The following is a 6,000-nucleotide window of genomic DNA, read 5'->3' as shown; positions in this document are numbered from 1 at the left end:
CCCCCAATTCCAACCCTTGATGCTGAGTGCCAAGCAGGGAGGTAATGGCTCCCATTTTTATAGTCTTTGGTATGACTCGGCCGGGGTTTGAACTCACGACTTACCCATCTCAGGGCGGACACTCTAACCACTAGGCCACTGAGTAGGTGAGGGAGACAGGACAGGATCAAACATTACAAGGAGACAGAACAGGATCAAACATTAGAGTTAAAGATAAAGTACCAATGATTGTCACACACACACACACACACGAGGTGTGGCGAAATTCTGCATTTGACCCTTGATCACCCCCTGGGAGGTGAGTTGAGCAGTGAGCAGCAGCGCTGGCCGCGCCCGGGAATCATTTTTGGTGATTTTAACCCCCAATTCCAACCCTTGATGCTGAGTGCCAAGCAGGGAGGTAAAGGCTCCCATTTTTATAGTCTTTGGTATGACTCGGCCGGGGTTTGAACTCACGACCTACCCATCTCAGGGCGGACACTCTAACCACTAGGCCACTGAGTAGGTGAGGGAGACAGAACAGGATCAAACATTACAAAGAGACAGAACAGGATCAAACATTAGAGTTAAAGATAAAGTACCAATGATTGTCACACACACACACACACACGAGGTGTGGCGAAATTCTGCATTTGACCCTTGATCACCCCCTGGGAGGTGAGGGGAGCAGTGAGCAGCAGCGGTGACCGCGCCCGGGAATCATTTTTGGTGATTTTAACCCCCAATTCCAACCCTTGATGCTGAGTGCCAAGCAGGGAGGTAATGGCTCCCATTTTTATAGTCTTTGGTATGACTCGGCCGGGGTTTGAACTCACGACTTACCCATCTCAGGGCGGACACTCTAACCACTAGGCCACTGAGTAGGTGAGGGAGACAGAACAGGATCAAACATTACAAGGAGACAGAACAGGATCAAACATTAGAGTTAAAGATAAAGTACCAATGATTGTCACACACACACGAGGTGTGGCGAAATTCTGCATTTGACCCTTGATCACCCCCTGGGAGGTGAGTTGAGCAGTGAGCAGCAACAGTGGCCGCGCCCGGGAATCATTTTTGGTGATTTTAACCCCCAATTCCAACCCTTGATGCTGAGTGCCAAGCAGGGAGGTAATGGCTCCCATTTTTATAGTCTTTGGTATGACTCGGCCGGGGTTTGAACTCACGACCTACCCATCTCAGGGCGGACACTCTAACCACTAGGCCACTGAGTTGGTGAGGGAGACAGAACAGGATCAAACATTACAAAGAGACAGAACAGGATCAAACATTAGAGTTAAAGATAAAGTACCAATGATTGTCACACACACACACACGAGGTGTGGCGAAATTCTGCATTTGACCCTTGATCACCCCCTGGGAGGTGAGTTGAGCAGTGAGCAGCAGCGGTGGCCGCGCCCGGGAATCATTTTTGGTGATTTTTAACCCCCAATTCCAACCCTTGATGCTGAGTGCCAAGCAGGGAGGTAATGGCTCCCATTTTTATAGTCTTTGGTATGACTCGGCCGGGGTTTGAACTCACGACCTACCCATCTCAGGGCGGACACTCTAACCACTAGGCCACTGAGTAGGTGAGGGAGACAGAACAGGATCAAACATTACAAAGAGACAGAACAGAATCAAACATTAGATTTAAAGATAAAATACCAATGATTGTCACTCACACACACACGAGGTGTGGCGAAATTCTGCATTTGACCCTCTATCACCCCCTGGGAGGTGAGTTGAGCAGTGAGCAGCAACGGTGGCCGCGCCCGGGAATAATTTTTGGTGATTTTAACCCCCAATTCCAACCCTTGATGCTGAGTGCCAAGCAGGGAGGTAATGGCTCCCATTTTTATAGTCTTTGGTATGACTCGGCCGGGGTTTGAACTCACGACCTACCCATCTCAGGGCGGACACTCTAACCACTAGGCCACTGAGTAGGTGAGGGAGACAGAACAGGATCAAACATTACAAGGAGACAGAACAGGATCAAACATTAGATTTAAAGATAAAGTACCAATGATTGTCACACACACACACACACGAGGTGTGGCGAAATTCTGCATTTGACCTTTGATCACCCCCTGGGAGGTGAGTTGAGCAGTGAGCAGCAACGGTGGCCGCGCCCGGGAATCATTTTTGGTGATTTTAACCCCCAATTCCAACCCTTGATGCTGAGTGCCAAGCAGGGAGGTAATGGCTCCCATTTTTATAGTCTTTGGTATGACTCGGCCGGGGTTTGAACTCACGACCTACCCATCTCAGGGCGGACACTCCAACCACTAGGCCACTGAGTAGGTGAGGGAGACAGAACAGGATCAAACATTACAAGGAGACAGAACAGGATCAAACATTAGAGTTAAAGATAAAGTACCAATGATTGTCACACACACACACACACACACACACACGAGGTGTGGCGAAATTCTGCATTTGACCCTTGATCACCCCCTGGGAGGTGAGTTGAGCAGTGAGCAGCAACGGTGGCCACGCCCGGGAATCATTTTTGGTGATTTTAACCCCCAATTCCAAGCCTTGATGCTGAGTGCCAAGCAGGGAGGTAATGGCTCCCATTTTTATAGTCTTTGGTATGACTCGGCCGGGGTTTGAACTCACGACCTACCCATCTCAGGGCGGACACTCCAACCACTAGGCCACTGAGTAGGTGAGGGAGACAGAACAGGATCAAACATTACAAGGAGACAGAACAGGATCAAACATTAGAGTTAAAGATAAAGTACCAATGATTGTCACACACACACACACGAGGTGTGGCGAAATTCTGCATTTAACCCTTGATCACCCCCTGGGAGGTGAGTTGAGCAGTGAGCAGCAACGGTGACCACGCCCGGGAATAATTTTTGGTGATTTTAACCCCCAATTCCAACCCTTGATGCTGAGTGCCAAGCAGGGAGGTAATGGCTCCCATTTTTATAGTCTTTGGTATGACTCGGCCGGGGTTTGAACTCACGACCTACCCATCTCAGGGCGGACACTCTAACCACTAGGCCACTGAGTAGGTGAGGGAGACAGAACAGGATCAAACATTACAAAGAGACAGAACAGGATCAAACATTAGAGTTAAAGATAAAGTACCAATGATTGTCACACACACACACACGAGGTGTGGCGAAATTCTGCATTTGACCCTTGATCACCCCCTGGGAGGTGAGTTGAGCACTGAGCAGCAACGGTGTCCACGCCCGGGAATCATTTTTGGTGATTTTAACCCCCAATTCCAACACTTGATGCTGAGTGCCAAGCAGGGAGGTAATGGCTCCCATTTTTATAGTCTTTGGTATGACTCGGCCGGGGTTTGAACTCACAACCTACCCATCTCAGGGCGGACACTCTAACCACTAGGCCACTGAGTAGGTGAGGGAGACAGAACAGGATCAAACATTACAAGGAGACAGAACAGGATCAAACATTAGAGTTAAAGATAAAGTACCAATGATTGTCACACACACACACACACACGAGGTGTGGCGAAATTCTGCATTTGACCCTTGATCACCCCCTGGGAGGTGAGGGGAGCAGTGAGCAGCAGCGGTGGCCGCGCCCGGGAATAATTTTTGGTGATTTTAACCCCCAATTCCAACCCTTGATGCTGAGTGCCAAGCAGGGAGGTAATGGCTCCCATTTTTATAGTCTTTGGTATGACTCGGCCGGGGTTTGAACTCACGACCTACCCATCTCAGGGCGGACACTCTAACCACTAGGCCACTGAGTAGGTGAGGGAGACAGAACAGGATCAAACATTACAAGGAGACAGAACAGGATCAAACATTAGAGTTAAAGATAAAGTACCAATGATTGTCACACACACACACACACACGAGGTGTGGCGAAATTCTGCATTTGACCTTTGATCACCCCCTGGGAGGTGAGTTGAGCAGTGAGCAGCAACGGTGGCCACGCCCGGGAATAATTTTTGGTGATTCTAACCCCCAATTCCAACCCTTGATGATGAGTGCCAAGAAGGGAGGTAATGGCTCCCATTTTTATAGTCTTTGGTATGACTCGGCCGGGGTTTGAACTCACGACCTACCCATCTCAGGGCGGACACTCTAACCACTAGGCCACTGAGTAGGTGAGGGAGACAGAACAGGATCAAACATTACAAAGAGACAGAACAGAATCAAACATTAGATTTAAAGATAAAATACCAATGATTGTCACACACACACACACGAGGTGTGGCGAAATTCTGCATTTGACCCTTGATCACCCCCTGGGAGGTGAGGGGAGCAGTGAGCAGTAACGGTGGCCACGCCCGGGAATACTTTTTGGTGATTTTAACCCCCAATTCCAACCCTTGATGCTGAGTGCCAAGCAGGGAGGTAAAGGCTCCCATTTTTATAGTCTTTGGTATGACTCGGCCGGGGTTTGAACTCACGACCTACCCATCTCAGGGCGGACACTCTAACCACTAGGCCACTGAGTAGGTGAGGGAGACAGAACAGGATCAAACATTAGATTTAAAGATAAAGTACCAATGATTGTCACACACACACACACGAGGTGTGGCGAAATTCTGCATTTGACCCTTGATCACCCCCTGGGAGGTGAGTTGAGCAGTGAGCAGCAGCGGTGGCCACGCCCGGGAATAATTTTTGGTGATTTTAACCCCCAATTCCAACCCTTGATGCTGAGTGCCAAGCAGGGAGGTAATGGCTCCCATTTTTATAGTCTTTAGTATGACTCGGCCGGGGGTTTGAACTCACGACCTACCCATCTCAGGGCGGACACTCTAACCACAAGACCATCGCCGAATTATTCGTAAGGTCTGTCAGAATGAGTGAGTGAAGTTTGGCACCACTACCAACTCCGAGCGCGACAACAAACGGGGGCAAAGAGAAACGGACGAATTTGGGATGCATCTTTTGAATGAGGCTACGTTCCGCAGGTGTATTGGTAGACCGTTCATCATCTCTTTGGTTCTTGCGTGATCCTCCATCACAAACACCGTCTTGAAGCTTCACCTTTTCCAAACACCCCCCCCCCCCCCCCCCCCCCCCCGCACCCTTCAAGGTTCGGGTTTCTGGTCCTGTCGTCATTCCAGCTGTCTCCAGTCTGGCCGGCTGGCGTTTATCCAGAGGAGCCGCCGTCTCCGGTAGCCCTCCGGTCCCCAGACACTGACCTCAGCTCTCCTGGCGGGCCTGATTAGCCCCCCAGTTTATGACTTTATGGGTCTCATCATTGTCAGTGAAGAAAGTCTGGTGGTCTCACCGGACTCCGGTTCAGGAAGCAAGGCACCTTTTTTTTTTTTTTTTTTTTTTTAGTGGCATCTGTGGAGGGTAATGGGGAGCATGTGTGGACCTGGAAGCTTCAAAACATTCCACGTCAGCCTGGGGGCATCAGGGGGGGGGGGAAGTGGAGGGGCTGTGGGAATGTGGGGAATCCCAGACCTTGTTTTCAGGAGACAAGGCTGCGAGGGCATCTTCAGATCTACAGGTGGGATGAAGGAAGTCAAACCGGAGATGTTTTTTTGTCGATTGGAATTCCCTGGAGCCTCCCGGCCGTCAAATGTTGTGTTTGGAGTTCATGGAAAACCTTCGCCTGATGTTTACTGCTCTGATGAAAAATAGAACACATCTGCATGACGGGTTTTTTTTTTTTTACCATGAATGACTTAAAGAAGTGTAAAAACGTATTGGGGTGTTACCATTTAGTGGTCAATTGTACGAAATATGTACTGTACTGTGCAATCCAGTGACGTGCAGTCACTAGAGGCCATCATCATACCTGCCAACTACTCCGGTTTTCCCGTAATTAGTACGGTTTTCATCAACCTATTCCGGGTTTCGGTTGCAGTGATAAAAAATACGTTTTTTCATTAATTAAAAAAAAAATTTTTTTTTTAAGTTTTATTCACGAAATCGCGTAACAACAATGACAATCGACACTGCTTCCCGTAACTTCCTATCGAGCCATTCCGAATGCCATGCGCGAGGCTATTTATAGCACCGCTGCCAAGCACGAGGCACCAGTTGCCATTGTTTCCAAACGAGC

The sequence above is a fragment of the Nerophis lumbriciformis genome, linkage group LG39, assembly GCF_033978685.3.
Source record: "Nerophis lumbriciformis linkage group LG39, RoL_Nlum_v2.1, whole genome shotgun sequence".
In the NCBI taxonomy this organism is placed as follows: Eukaryota; Metazoa; Chordata; class Actinopteri; order Syngnathiformes; family Syngnathidae; genus Nerophis; species Nerophis lumbriciformis.
Note: the sequence above shows the minus strand (reverse complement) of the source record.